The sequence below is a fragment of the Cryptomeria japonica genome, chromosome 5 (genome assembly GCF_030272615.1).
Source record: "Cryptomeria japonica chromosome 5, Sugi_1.0, whole genome shotgun sequence".
Classification (NCBI taxonomy): Eukaryota; Viridiplantae; Streptophyta; class Pinopsida; order Cupressales; family Cupressaceae; genus Cryptomeria; species Cryptomeria japonica.
Window position 1 is genome coordinate 783,534,166 of NC_081409.1, and position 15,953 is coordinate 783,550,118.

The window sequence follows — 15,953 nt, forward strand, 5'->3', positions numbered from 1 at the left end:
TAGAAGAAGAGGTTCAAGATGAATTAATAGTAGGAGTCTTTTTCCATGGAGGACCAATAGTATCCAACTCACATGATTTTATTTTATAGTGAAGGATCGCTTGAGTGAGCCCCACAAATTCATTCATGTACCTCTGCCAAGGCTTTCTTTATCTCATCTTGTTCCAAACATCGAAGGAAGGTACCATCAAGACTTCGTTTGTATAGGGTTTCGACAATGATGGTGTATCGAGCGGTTTGGTGGATAAAGGTTTTTTGTTCGTTGTTTGATTGGTTAGGGGGAAGTGTGTGGTCATGTAGGTAAGTGAAAAACTCACCATACCATGGGGAGTCGGAACCAGCAAGGTGACATATCATTTCAAATTCAAGGATATCATAAGCAGGGATCCAAAGCTGTTCTACCAAGAACTCATAGCGTATCAAATTTTCTGGAAGATCCAGGAGAGATGCAATTGTAGCCATTGCGTCGACAACTCGATTTTGATCTCTTGGTACTTGCTCAAATGTGATAGTTGTAAATGATTCTTTGAAACTATCCACCATCCTTTTGTATGACATGAGCTTATCATCCTTTGTTTGGTATTCATCAGTGACTTGTCGGATGACCAGCTGGAAATCTCCATATACCTGTAGCTCTTTTAGATTATATTGTATATCCAATATGATTCTTGTGATCAATGCCTCATATTTTGCTATATTATTTGTGCATGGGAAAGTGAGCCTTTAGGACTTCGGGATGCTGTCACCTTGAGGTGTGATCAAAACAATACCTACCCTCGAGCCATGTCTGATGTATGAGCCATCAAAATATAGCTTGTAGGGTTGTGTAGTTGTGATCATGAAAATTTTGTTCATCCAGAAAGTTGGAAATAAGAGGATGGTCACCTTTGAGTGATGCATCAACCAACTGATCTGCAATAACTTGTCCCTTGGTAGCTTTGTGGTCTACATACTCAATATCAAATTCACTTAGGATCATAACCCATTTGGCCAAGCGACCTGTCAATGTTGCCTTGCTGAGTAGGTACTTGAGTGGATCTATCTTGGCAATAAGTTGTATCTTGTGCATTAACATGTAGTGCCTTAATTTGGTGGCTACCAAGATAACTACTAGGCGAGCTCACTCAATAGGTGTGTAATTGAGTTCATAACCTACTAGTGTTTGAGAGATGTAGTAGACAACACATTCTTTTCCTTCCGCATTATGTTGTGCCAATAGTACTCCTAATGCCGTGTTTGTAGTTGAAATGTATAACAATAGAGGTCCACTTAGATCTGGTGGAATCAACAATGGTGTATTCATTAGGTAATCTTTAAGCATTTGGAATACTTGCTCGCATTTTGCATCCCATTGAAAGTGGATATTTTTATGTAACAGATGGGTGAAGGGATGAAATTTATTAGCCAATTGTGTAATGAACCACCAAATGGATTGTAGCCACCCTTGTAATGTCCTCAACTGACTAATATTCTTTAGAGGTTGCATGTCCATGATTTCCTTGACTTTTGCAGGATCTACCTCAATTCCTTTACTTGAGACAATGTATCCTAAGAGCTTCCCAGAAGTTAATCCAAAGACACATTTATTTGGATCGATACGGATGTGGTATTGTTCTAATTAGTTGAAGATTTTATCCAGTACTGCAAGGTGACCTTCTCTTGTTAATGATTTAGCTAGTAATTCATCCATATAATCTTTCATTATTGTGTGTATCATGTCGTGGAAGATGATAGTCATGGCTCTTTGATATGTTGCCCCTACATTCTTTAGACCAAATGGCATTACATTCCAACAGTATGTTCCCCATGGACATGTAAAAGCAATTTTGTGTTGATCCTCTGGAGCAATTTTAATATGGTTGCATCCTGAAAAGCCATCCATAAGAGAAAGCATCACATGACTTGTTGTTAGATCGATAATCATGTCGATATTTGGTAAGGGGAAGTCATCTTTAGGACATGCCTTATTTAAATCTTTGAAATACGTACAGATATAGATGCCCCCATTGGGTTTACCAACAGGTACAATATTGGAGATCCACTTTGCATAATTAATTGGTCTGATGAAACCAACATCCAAGAAATTTTTAAGTTCATCCTTGACAAGAATGACAATTTGTGGGTGCATCCTTCTGAGCTTTTTTTTGACAGGTTTAGCTCCTTCTGCTACAGTTAGGTGATGCATGACCAAATTTGGATCTAAGTCGGCATGTTTACATAAGACCATGCAAAGTTGATTTGGCGCTTCTAGAAGAATTCCACAAATTTTGGTTGTTCTTCTGGAGTTAATAGAGATGCCAAATGTATCTTGTGAGGAGTCTTAGGTGTCCCCACATTGAATTCTTTTGTTTCTTCTATTAGGATGGTTGATCTCTCTTGATTCATACTAAAGGGGAGGATGTCAAACCTTTCATCCTCAAGCGCCTCTAAGAGGTTTTCACCTTTGGATACACTCTTTGTTTTTACTCTTTTGGGATCAAAAAGTGCCACTATGTGTTTTTCACTAGAAGATTCATGTTTTATTATAATACTTTTGCAGCTGAAAGGTTTTGCATTTGCCCCAAATTATGTTGCATTGTTAAGTTCAATGGAAAACCCAACTTTATGATCCCCACTTGGTATGTTATCCCGTAATTCTAGAAAGTCTATGAGTGCCTCATCATTTTGGAAATGGTCAAGGTATTGGAGATTTGGTTGGTTCCATTCAATGAGTTCGGGATGAATGATAGGCATTACTTCATCAATTTAGTTGAGTTCGTAGAAGGCATTAGTGAGGGTTAATATGGAGGTGTGAAGTGCATCAATGGTACTCTTTTTGTCAGATTCAGGTGTAGGATTTGACGTAGGGCCTATGGAAGTTGCTTCTAGCTCAAGAACCCAAAATTTTTTAATCCATGCTTCTCCATAAAGTGGTATATCCTTACAAGGTGGAGGGGGTGATGTTTCCTCCTCATCTGAAGTATTTAAATGCACTGAATCCCATTCCCACTCATGTGAGTCTGTCTCAAAATCACTTTCTAGCATCCGATTACTGTACCAAGCTGGGATGTCTTTTGAATTGAATAGTGCATTAGTTACTGGCTTATGTACTTTTGGAGGTGGGATTGTTGGTATTGCTAGTGTTGCTGGTGGGGTTGTTGGTGCTATAGATATAGTCAAGGATTACATCCTTGGACTAATTGGCTAATGCATAGATTTGTTGGGTTTTCCTTTGAATTGAAGCTTAGGAAGAGATTCTTTTTGAAAACCTACTCCAGTTTTATCTCTTGGTTTCAACTCAGGTTGTAAGGGCTCATGTCGTCCTTGCTTGTAAGGTCCCAAATAATTATAACCATCATAGCCCATTCTTTGTATTATAGTGAAGCCTTTTCCATATTTTTCAGTGGGGAGCTTAGCCTTCAGGCTTCGATAGGGTCTGTGTAGATCCATTTTGTCAGGTCTTCATCCATGGTTTCCTCCTCTTGACTTTTACCAAGGGTGAATTGTGCCAAAGTGCAAGTTTTTTTGGCCAGCGGTGTTTGAAGTAAACCTTGGGGTTTGCAATGAGTTCTAAGGGATGTGAGTAACTTCCCAACACAAAAGAGTTGGCTAAGATTATATTCACCAGGACCTTCCTTAGCCATTTTCATTTTCAATTTCTCTTGCTTTGGTGTAGGGGTTGTTAAGTTGGAAAGAGAGGCTAGATTAACATATGATGAGGAAGGGATAGCTTCCCTATTGTTAGGTACGGTGATCTCTGGCTGATGGTTAATATTATTACAATATGCAAATGGATTAGCATCATCGAGGATCGTAATTTCTACCCCATTATGTGAAAACTTGATACATTGGTGATAGGTAGATGGGACTACTTACATGGCATGTATCCAAGGTCTTCCTAACAAGAGATTGTATGACAAAGGAAGGTCTAGAACTTGGAAAACTATATGTTTCACCACTGGCCCAACCTTGATAGGTAATATAACAACTCCTCTGAAAAAACATTTTGCATCATCATATGCTTTGATGGTTATTTTCTTGCTAACATCCACTGATTCTACTGCATAACCCAATGTTGTGACTAACTGCAAGGTGCATATGTTTAAGCCAACTCCATTGTCAATCAAGACTCACTTGATTCTATGTTGGTTTACAAATCCTTCAATATGGAGGGAGGCATTATGGGGTTGCTGGAAGGATGTGTTGTCACTTTCAATAAAAGTGAGACATGGTGATGACTTTAGACTACCAACCATGGCTTGAAACTAATCCATGTTGAGGTTGGTAGGGACAGACACTTCTTGGAGAGCTTGATCCAAGATTTTTTATGTGAGGGGGATAAGCGTAAAAGTTATAATATGGAGATGAGGGCTAGTGTCTTATCCAATTGCTCTACAAGATTATATTGTTTGGAGAGGGGTGTTGTTCCTTGTGGTGTTGCTCGAATAGTAATCTTGCTACGACACGTAACAATGTTGCATGTAGGATTTGGATCTTTTATGGTAAGAGTTGCAACTTGTTCATTCGCATCATAAAGGTGATTCACAATATAATTGTATGTAGCTTGTGTGTAATTGGTTGTGGTATCTGTGTTTCTCCCTAAGGTGGAAGGAGCCCTTTGATCATGTGATGGAAGTGGATTTTTGAACATTAAGTGATAATCATTGGATGTTTTTGGGTCATATCCCTCAATTTTGATTTCTCCTCTATCGATAAGATCATGAACAAGATCTTTTAGCCGATGGTAATTGCTTGTTTTATGCTCTCTTCCTTGGTGAAATTCACAATGTTCATGAGCTCACCACCATGGCGGTTTGACTTGAGGCTCATAATTGGACGTTTTTGGTAAGGTCACAAGATTGGAGGATATTAATTGGCATAAGATCGTTTCAATTCCCCTAAGGGTGTATAAGTGTGTTTTGGCTTGTAGTTTTGTTTCTTTTGTTTTGGTTCCTTGTGTTGTGTATTTTGACCTTGATTTTGTGGATTATGGATGGTGTTGTTGTTAGGAGGGGGATTTTGTCCTGCAAACCTGACCACAGGTTGTACAATTTTTACTGTTCTTGCATCCACTATCCCATAATTGACAACGTTCTTGTTTTTGTTCCAAAATTTTTGTTTGTCGCTATTGTAGTGTGAATGAGGACCATCTTTGTTTTCATTATAAATTTTGATAAGTCCCTTTTTGATGAGGGATTTTTCACATTTGATCCCTTGAGTTATCATTTCTTCAAAGGATTTTGTGCCCATAATGTGCAAATGAAATTCCATTTCATCATTTAAGTTGGAAATGAAAGTTTCCACTAGTTCTTGCTCAGGTAGATGAAGGGAGCGTCTGCTAGATAGTTGTCTCCACCATTGTAGTAAAGTTGAGAACAACTCTCCTAGTTTTTGTTTTGTGTTGCACAAATCTGCCATTGTGGTGTCACGTTCTATGTTGTGTGCATAATGAGCGATGGATTTCTGGACTAGTTCTTCAAATGTTCTAATACCACCTGGAAGTCATGAAAACCATTGTGTGGTTGTGCCTCCCAAACTTTGAGGAAAGAGGCACATCAGATATGTGTCCTCATAGGCCACCTCTAAGCAAGCAGAGTGAAATTATCGCAAATGATCCCTAGGATATCCTTTGCCTCTATACTTTTCAAATTTGGGTGTTTCAAACCCTCGTGGAAAAGGTGGCATAAGCATGTTCCTATCAAAATAATAGGGACAAATGTCGTTAAGTGAGAATTGAGTGGTCTTTACACCACTATTCAGTTGTTGGGCAAGATTTTCTACTTGTTACCTCAACATGTCTATTTCTGAAGGAGGAGGAGGTGGAGGATTCCATTGATGATTAGGCTCATAGCAGAAATAGTCTCTACCTCATCCACCATCATGATGGCTATTTTGCTCGAAGTTTTGTTGTAATTGTGTTGTATCAAAGTTGGAGGGAAGTTTGGCACCCTCTTGAGAAAGACTCAATAAATGAGCATTGACATTGTTTCTAAGAATTTCATCAAAGAGTCTGTTGAATTTTGGATTATGTTGTGCTCTTTCTATATCTTCTGGAGTTGGAGTGTTGGGTTCTTCATCGTTAGTGCCTCCTCCAAAGGCCTCATGATAGTCATTGAGGTTTTATTCCTCCTCTTCAATTTTTGGTTGTCGATTTCTCATTGATCTTGTTTGAGCCATGTTTTTAAAAAAAAAGTTGATGTTTGTGAAAATGACTATGAGGTGGTGATGAAATGTTTTATGGAAGACAAGTTTTCTAATATTGGAGGTTGGATTTCAACAAAGTTCTTTGTGAATTGCTTTTATGTTTGTCAACGATTTTGATGTGACGAGGTATAGCAAGGTTTGAGATGTGTTACAATCCAAGCTACCTAGTAATGAGAGGATGCACTCATAAACTAGTTTTAACCTATCTAGATGTGTAGAAATGCCTCTTAGGATGTTTGATCCTAGATGTAGAGACATCCTAAAAATGATTTGTTGGTTAGTTTAAGCAATATCTGAAAGTACTAAGGACAAGACCTTCTTGTGTTTAGAGTTGAGTGATTGTGATGTTTGGATGTGAAAGTGGATAGAATATGTGCCTCAATAAAATTCTTCTGTTATGAAGGGGGTTTCTACTTCTTCCTCTCTTACAGGGGTTGGTGGTTCCTCTCGAGCTTCGTTGTATGTGATACAGATTTGAGGAAAGAAAGTAGGATTGATCTTGCCCCCTTTGTTCTTGTGATAATCAAAAGCTCTATACTGAGTGAAAACTATATTGCTCAATGACTCTTTGTCAAATTCATTGGATTTGTCGTGAAGCTACAAGTGCATATGATGCAATAATACTCTATGTGAGAGAAAGAGTTGTCTATTGATAGAGAAAAATTTCCTTTTCTTGATAAAAGCCTTTGAACCAATTTGTCTCTTCTTCAATTTTATCTTTTGATGAAGATTTATTTTTCTCAAGATATGAGTGATGGTCATACAAACTGATACTTTGTTTCACTTGTTGATGTTGTTTCGTTTATCAATGTTGTAGATTTGTTGTATGAATACTTTGTTTCAATTGTTTTAAATCCTTTGACAAGAAAACACAAGAAGCACACAAGCACAATAATCTTGCCCCTTTTCAATAAAAATCACAACAAGTGTGGGTTTAAATCAACCCAATCATGAACTTTTTGACCCTTTATAAATTTATTTTATGTTCCCAAAGCCTAAAGTCAGCCCAAAATTTTACTAGTTTGAAACAAGATGAAGACAACTCAAACACTTTTTATCCCAAAGGTCATGGCCAGTTGTGATATTTTCAGCCCACATCTTGATATTTCTTTGAATTTGGTACTACATACCTTATGTGTCCCTCTGTGGTAGGTAAGGATGCGAGATACTAAGTCTTGCACGGGCATAACAAATAGATGATCCCTATGATGGGGGAGTCACCACTTTCATCAAGCTACAAGTAGCCTTTCAAAAAGCCCTATTTCTACTCAAGGAAATATGTATGGTGAGTATCTTGGGAGCAAAAACCATCTATTCTCTTGCACTAAACTTTTCACAAATATCCTCAATCAATAGAACGGGTGGGCTTCTAAAATAAGAGGTGTCTAGTAATGTTCGATGTCTTTGGATGTAAGTTCATTCTGCAGTGACTCACTTAAGAGCCTTGTAACTTGTGGTGGGGCCCATATGTCCTTTTAGAAAGTTACACTGTAGGAACACCTACACCTAAGGCTGCAACTTTCGCTCTCACTTGATTTCTATAGCAGCTCGAAGGATTTACTGCGCAAGGTTGTTCCCAAGAGTGATGTGTCTCTTGGAAGGCCTCTCTTAAAAATAGAAAATTTAGAGCGTTACTAACACTTTTCTCTTGCACCTAGGACCATGAGAGCCAAGAGAGAGGATAGTGTGTGTTAAAAATGTGACCACTCTACAAATTTGTACAAGCATGCCAAACACAAAAAACACTCGTTCTTTTTAACCTTTTATTGCAATATGATCTATTTTCTATTTGGAGATGTTGCTCCAATAGACATGATGTTCTTTTTATTTGACAAAGCAATTTGTTTTCTAACTAGGAAAATGAAATCTTGGTCAACAAAATGAAAGCACGCTTGCTTAAAAGAAAATTGCTTTCGCAAATAAATGGACAAGTTGATTGTTCTTTTTAACTTGCAAATAAAAGGTTGATCGTGAATTTTAACATTTGCAAGAAATGAAAGATTTTTGTTCTTTTTAAGCCCAAATTGAAATGTTTTTCCCTAACTTGCAAGAAAGGAAAGTGTTTGATTTGTTGTTTTTTCTACCTTACAATAAGATTCTTTTTAAGCCCAAATGAAGATGTAGTTGATTTTTATCCCAAAATGAAAGATGAGATGCTTTTTAAACTAGAGGAAAATGAATTCTTTTTACCCAACTTGAAAAGCGAGAAATAAATCAAACTCCTAATTCTAACTTCTCCAATCTTGCAACAAATTGTTAGTGACCTGCAAGAAGAAAAGTTAATGAAATGTCAAATATTTTGGTGGGCTTCCACAAGCCTAAGTTTTATTTTTTAAAATTTTTTTTTGGTTTACAATTTTGTTTTTGAGCTCTTTGTTACAAAAGAACTACTTTGTGAGAACAAAGAAGCGCTACTTCGGACAACATCGCTGAAGTACTCACAAAAACACTAAACTAATAACAACAACGCTGAAATATTAACAAAACCGCTAATTTAAAATGTTTGACAGAGTTAAAAAAATTGACAGACAAAGAGCACAAAAGTGCTAAATTATTACAACAACATTAATTAATGAACAAAAGTGCTAAAAAATCTTCTGACAAGGGTGCCAAAATGTGAGACAAAGGCACTAAAGCGTAACCTATGTGCAAAAATTATAAAAAAATCACAAAAACAAAAGTTAGACTGAATAATCAAAAGGTTTCATGTTCGATTCACGTTGGGTTTACCAGATGATGTACGCTAAAAGGGACACAAGGCAGAAGACAAGTTCATATGTTAATATGTTAGTCACTGTAGTCACACAAATCTGTCCATTTTAATTAAATGAATATTTCGTATTTATTTGATTAAAAATCCACTAGCCATCAATTAATTAAATAAATATTTAATTAATTCATCCCCAAACATTCTTCTATTAATTAAATAAATTACTCAATTTATTTTAATTAATTCATTAAATCAAATTTCAATCAATTAAATAAATAAAATCAATTTATTTAATTAAAATCCCCCTTTTAAATAAATTAACATTTATTTAAATCATTTTAAAAACCCCCCCCCACTTGCATTTTCCTACAAATGCAACTTGCACACATTTATTGAAATAAATGAATTTTTATTTTAATAAAATCCTATTTTCCCTCACCCACCAAATCCACTTGCAAACCTAATCCCCTTCTAGATTCTTCTAAACCCTTCCTAATTAGCCTAATCCATCCCCTAATTATTGTCACATTCCTAAGCAAAATGGAGTCACTTCTCAAAGACTCCAAAGTCTTTGAAAAGCATTTAATGCTTTGTGTGTTCAACAAATTAACCCCCAAAGTCTTCCAAGACCACTAATGGCTCTTACATGACCATTTATGTCTCTTACATAACCATTTATGGTTATTTCAATCTTGTCTCCCCAAACATTTATTGTTTGACCATATTCATCCATTTCACATTTGCACAAGAATTTATCCATTGGATAAAAGCTTTATTCTTTGAATAAAGAGTTTATTCATTCAACCAACCTTGACTCAAAATCCCAAAGTCATGTCAGGCATTTAATGTTTATTCCCTCTCCTCTCAACATATCTCACATTGACACTTGTCATCCTGGGATTGGGTTGAAAGCCCTCACATGGATTTGAAATCATTCAATCCTGACCCTTGTTGAGATTACTCAATCTCAACCATCCATTGCTCCATTTTTCCTATAAATAGAGCCCATTCCTTCATAATCCAGATCCTGAAAACTTGTATGCATTTAGACTATAGCCATTTTAGAGAGCATTTAGCATAGCATAACTAAATCTTGTCTTTTTGGTTAAAATACATCATTTTAGCATTAGTATTAGCTTTTCATTTCATGTTTGGAGCTATACTACAATCTCAATCCTCCATAAGCATCCATAGTGCAAAAAGCTGCTGAGAGCTACACTATTTTGGAACTTGGAGAGGAGAGGAACAAGGGAGAAGGAGCTAATCTCATGCTAAGAGATAGTTGGAGATGTCTCATTGTCTTTACTTCTTTAGTTAGATTCATTAGCATGTTTTTAGTGTCTCTCTTGGAATGCCTTCATATGTTTTAGTTTTTGATTGACTAACGCTAATGCTTTGTGTGTTTTGTGTTGTTTGATCTTAAACTAACATTGTGTCATTTAGGAGGGCGTCAGTCACAACCAAAATGAAACACAAATGAACTTAAAAACCTTAACATTCATATCAAGAGAGATATAAAGCTAACAACAAGAAGCATACATTGTAGGTCCCGGGGACAACTGAGAGGGGGGGGGTTGAATCAGTTGTCTAATAAATTCAAACCAAAATCTTATTGACCAACTTATTGCTTAATACTGGTAAGACAGTTAATTGTGCCGATAAACAATGTTAATAGGAAATGTTGTACTGTGTTGATCCTAATTGAAAATTTGACAACTATGATTCTTCTTCGTTTCCATGTAATAATGGGTCGTTTTAATGTGAATGGTTCGTCGAATATTTGGATATATTCGTAAAAAAAGAGGACCATATGTGAATTCCCAAAATTCGCCCAAGTTATAATTGTACTTCACATCATGATGGTGAAGGGTCCCAAATCATGTTTTTGAGAAAATCGAGAAACTCTTTGTATTTGTATTTGTAATCCTATGAACGTTTTCAAAGTAAAGGATATGATTCAAAGTAACATGTTGATCTCTAAACTCCAAGTTAAATGATCCCTCGAATCGCCAATAAATGGATGAGAATATTGTATTGTCTAGGATTGTTATTGGCATTCTCGAAGAGTTTAAAGTAAACACGATCATCAACGGTCTATGCTGATAGTGACCAAGTGTTAGCGGCAACATGGTAAAATGGTTAAAAGGACCAATGAACACCAATTTCGAGTTGCGAATGAGAAACTATCATCAAGTTGGTAAAATTATTAAGGGACCGATATGTTTCTTTATGCAAGGTTTTAACATTGACATCTTCTTCATCGGTGAGTTGGCTAACTTTATCAAGTTACCATGTGTTTTGCATCGAACTCACTTATGCATGAAAGATATCGGCAAAGTTGACCAGAGGGTAAACAAGCCAATATCGATAGCCAACTAACTGTTTTCAGTTATGTTTTGGATTACTATCGTCAGCTTGGTTAAGTTGGCTAACATGCCGATCCTTCTACAACTGGGAAATCGCTCCACCAAACTCATTCGAACGTCCATTTGGCAAAAGAAAACTACCGCGTGGCCAAAAAAGAAGGTGAAAGCTGGTTTTATAACTACCTTCACCGTTTGTTTTACCGATATATATGCCTGCTATCGTGCTCTCTAGACTCCACTCGCAAGTTGAAGACCACTCGCAGAGGTTGGATAAGAAGTGTTTAAATGCCTTATTTCTGCATGGCTCCTTTCACGCAGGTGTAGAGGTATTCATTTCCAAGTAAATGGAATTGCAGACATAGCGCCGGGCTCTGCAAACATGGAATAGGTTGCAAACATCCACCAAACCATCGCTGGGAGGAAGATGTATATCAGATATCGCAGTTACAAATGCTCTGGTCAACTTGCATGCTATCGTTTCCCTTAACTCTACTCGCACTTTCAAATTTTAAAGATCAAGTATTGCTTTTCGTGGTGCATTCTGCAAGTTATTGATGAAAGACCAGGGAGTATATGCTGCGCGTAACTATTAACATGTTATCTGCAGCCAAAACAACTACGATAATCGTTCATGCAGAATACCCGCGCTGTAGAGTTTCCTGCACGTTTTGCATAATGTATATAGTTGCAATGGTGCCCACCGGAATGTAGGAAGATCTCGGTGAGAATGCCTAGGATCTTTAGAAGATAGCACTTCATCGCCATGAGAAAGAACAAAGGTTTTGTGTGAGCAATCTACAGGTAGCAAAGTGTAGCGACCCAGAGACACATCGATAGGCATCATGTGAGACACAGAAGATAGTTTGGAATAGCCTAATAAAGTTGCAAAGACAGTGATAAGAGGCTTAGACCAAAAAGAAAACAAAACCAAGACACAGTGGTAGTGTAGTCCAAGCTATTGGACAATTGACTCACAATACTGAAGACATTGACAACATGGATGGTTGATAGAAATCATCAATGAGCGGAGAATCTATCAGGCATGGTCACAGCTATCACAACAACCCCAATAGGTCTAATGCGCAGTTCAATAAACAGTGAGGAGATAATGGTCCGAGTCTTTGTCATAATCAGCCCCAAAGAACCAAAAGAAAAGTCATTTTTCCATTCAAAGAAGTGACAGAGAGATCAATCACAAACCTCAGTTTGAAGAAGGTAACATTTTGTCATTGATTGTCAGGTTAATCATGAGCAGCCATTCAAGGAGGAACAAATGGATCATCCATGATAAAGACAGTGGGTAGATCTTGCTTATGGGCGAGACATAGTCACTTAATCAAGTCAATCACAAATCTTCAAAGTCTCAAAGTTCCAGTAACATTGACATAGAGGACCTCAATACAAAGGGTTTGTGGAAATACCATCATGAAGTACAAAGCTCAGGAGTACGAGTACGCTCCGATGATCACCACCATGATTCCAGAGGTTCATGATACCAAGATTGGGCACATAAATTTGCAGGAGATCAAAAGGTTCTTCATGGAAGGTGACAGATCAAAATTGTCTTGCAGAGTGGCGGGAAGTGGCTTGATTGAAGCAGCATGTTTTCCCATATCAATTCAATGTGCAGATTTGGTACTAAAATGCTCAAAAAGATATAATCCCGATGCGAGAGAGATAAGAGCTGCAGATGGATCCTTAATGGCCAAACTAGACGGAATTTCAATAGCTATTATTCTTCGTTTGCCATATAAGGAAAAGTTCACTCACATTGATAAGCAAAAAACTTATAAATACTTCAGCGACAATAGAAGCAAATGCCTTAACAATCTGGCTAAAGAATGGATGGTTGCACCACGGGGAGGACAGTCTCAGCTTCCAAAAACACTCCATCGTTCTCTTTTCATCAAAGAGATTTGTTACTTGATTTTGTTACTCCATAGAGTGACAGGAAGTCCTGACTCCACTGAGTTTGAAATGTGGATGTATCTCTTCATAACAGTCATCTCTGCTGGTAAACAATTCATTGACTGGGGCCATCTCATCAGCAACTGCATACATGACCAGTTAGTGCACTTTAAAACAAGTCAACGTTTCCATATGATCTCTTACTTGATATATGCTATTGCTAATTTGAGGTCATGGCCAGGGTTGAGTACTAACGGTGTCCTGAATCAAGAAACTCAAGTTTACCATTATTACAAGCAATTGCCACTTGAAGAAAGCTTTGTGTATTTCAGGCGGGTGAATGATGCTTTCACAATGTGGGCAGTAAGGTTATTACAAGGAGACACCACCACCAGAATATCAAAGGAAGCTGCTAAATTGATAAAGAAATATGGAAGTTTCTTCATCCAGTTTCCGAGATTTACCTATCTTCGAGTAGGAGGATTTGAAGGTTATCCACACAAGCTACCCAGATATGTTGATGATAAGCTCATTTTAGTTGAGCTTTGTTGGCAATTGGTTTCAGTTCAAAAGAAATGCAGAGATAGAAAGAATAGAGGGGTAGCCTTTCCCATTTGTCTCGGGCACTATAGATGTGAGTCAAGTTCAAGAGCAGATGAGACAGAAAAAGCTTTATCCAAGGTCAACTTGTATCCATATCAGATGAGGTTTCCTTTTGATAGTAAGGATTATGTCAAGAGCAGCTTAAAGTTAGGCCCTGGCTATTTTCATTTTCCTAATCTCGAAGACTTTTGGGAGGATTGCAAAGATGAATTCGAGGTTAGAAAAAGAGATTGGACCAGGTTAACTTTGAAGCAAATGAAAGATTTCAAGATGGATTGGACCATAGAAGGCATTGAAGATGATGGATCTGATTTGATTGATCCTATCTATTTTGAGCAAGTCCAGTCCCAGCCACTTCCCAGTTTGAATTGGGCAGGTCCGGAAATGAGAGATGTTGGAGAAATAACAAGTTTTGTAATCAAGAATTCTGAAGCCTGGATTAAGAAGAAGATTACTCAAATGACTGCTACCAGACCAACAAAGGAAACTCCAAGAAAGAAAGGAAGTCAGCTTGAGAGCTTTACGTCGCTGCATTCTTCCCATACTCTAGCTAGCGATACTCCTTCTTGCCAAAATACTCAAGGAAGTGATGGAGATGAAGACCCTCCAAGGAGGAACAATCTTCAAAACACATGTGGTGATGAACCCCGACAAAAGAGGAAGAAATCCAAAGAAAAAGACATAGAAGAAAATTCTATTGCAAGTCAAGTAAAGGATCAAGTTCCAGTGGAAATTCTAGATGACACAAGATTTGATGATGGAATGTATTCCATATCTCCCTCAGTTCCTTTTGAATCCCTACGACAAGAAGCACAGCAAAATACTTTAGTCATGGATTCATCATTTCCAAGCAATCCAAGCGATCAATTTGAAGAAATCAGAGAGGCGACTACAACACTGGTAGCAAGGCAGGAAAACATCCAAGAGTCCACAGAAAATTCTTCATTCCCATGGTTAGAACAAAGTCTATTGAAGAAGAGGAGGGTAGAAAAGCTAGTGGTACCTGAATTTAGTAGCATATCTGATCTTTTTGAAAGAGCTGAGAAACCAAAGAAACTCAAAGTATCCTCAAGAATAAAGACTGATCCAAATTCAAGGAATATGTGCTTAGAGATTGCTCAACCCATATCTGAGAAAGATACAAATGAAGCCACCTCTGCGGACTTTGTTGTGACAAAGATTGATATGGGACCTTCTTCTCATGAGTCTAATATTCAGAACTTTAATGTGATGGCAGCCAGAATGGTGGAGAGAAGTGAAAAGGATAAGCAATCCAAGGATCAATTGAAACAACAGGTGCACACTTTGTCTTCTTACTTGAGATCCGTAGTTGATACCTCCACTATGCCACTAAGTGTAGATCGCCAGCCAATTACACCAGAAGGAGTAATTGAAAAGAATGTTATGGATAATCTTCAAAAGTACCAAGCCTATGGAAAGGTAACTAAAGGATGGGTAGAAAAGGTCAAAACTCTCGCATGTGAATTCCTAGTCCAAGCAAAATCTATCCATGATGAAGCCTTCATAAAGAAAAATACTATTGAGAAAGACTTGAGGAACGTCAAGAAAGAGGAGGCAGCCTGGAAAGAAATTGTGAATGATTTTAAACAAATGATAGAAATTGGAATGGACACCCTTGCAACCGAGAAAATCTTGCCTAATAATGAAAAAGATTATCTAGAGATATGGATGGAAAGCATTAACTGGAAACTAGTGATCATAGATCAAGTTTCATCAGAGTTAGAAAAGCTCATGCTTTCATGTGATCAAGTGTGTACCAAACTCCAAGGACAACTCACTACTCTTCTCCCAGATGTGACATTGATGGAAGATTCACAGGTGTTACAGAATAGCTTCCAGAACATGGTAGATCAACAGTTTTTTAACAAGACAAACTTCAGTGAAAATACCATCGAAAGGTTGATTGATATTTACTCTTCCTTGAGAATTTCTATGCCTCAGACACTCAGCATGGTGACAGAACTAAGTGGCATTCATAGAAACTTGAAGACATGGAAAATGAGGATATCTAACATCCTAATTCCCAAAGGAAAATCCATCACTTCAGCCATCAGACTTTTCAGAATATTCAGAGACAAAGGACCTGAACAACATAATGTGCCTACAGAAGCGACAACCTCATCGGCAGCGCAAGGAGTTAGCTTAGAATAAGTGCAGAGTTGC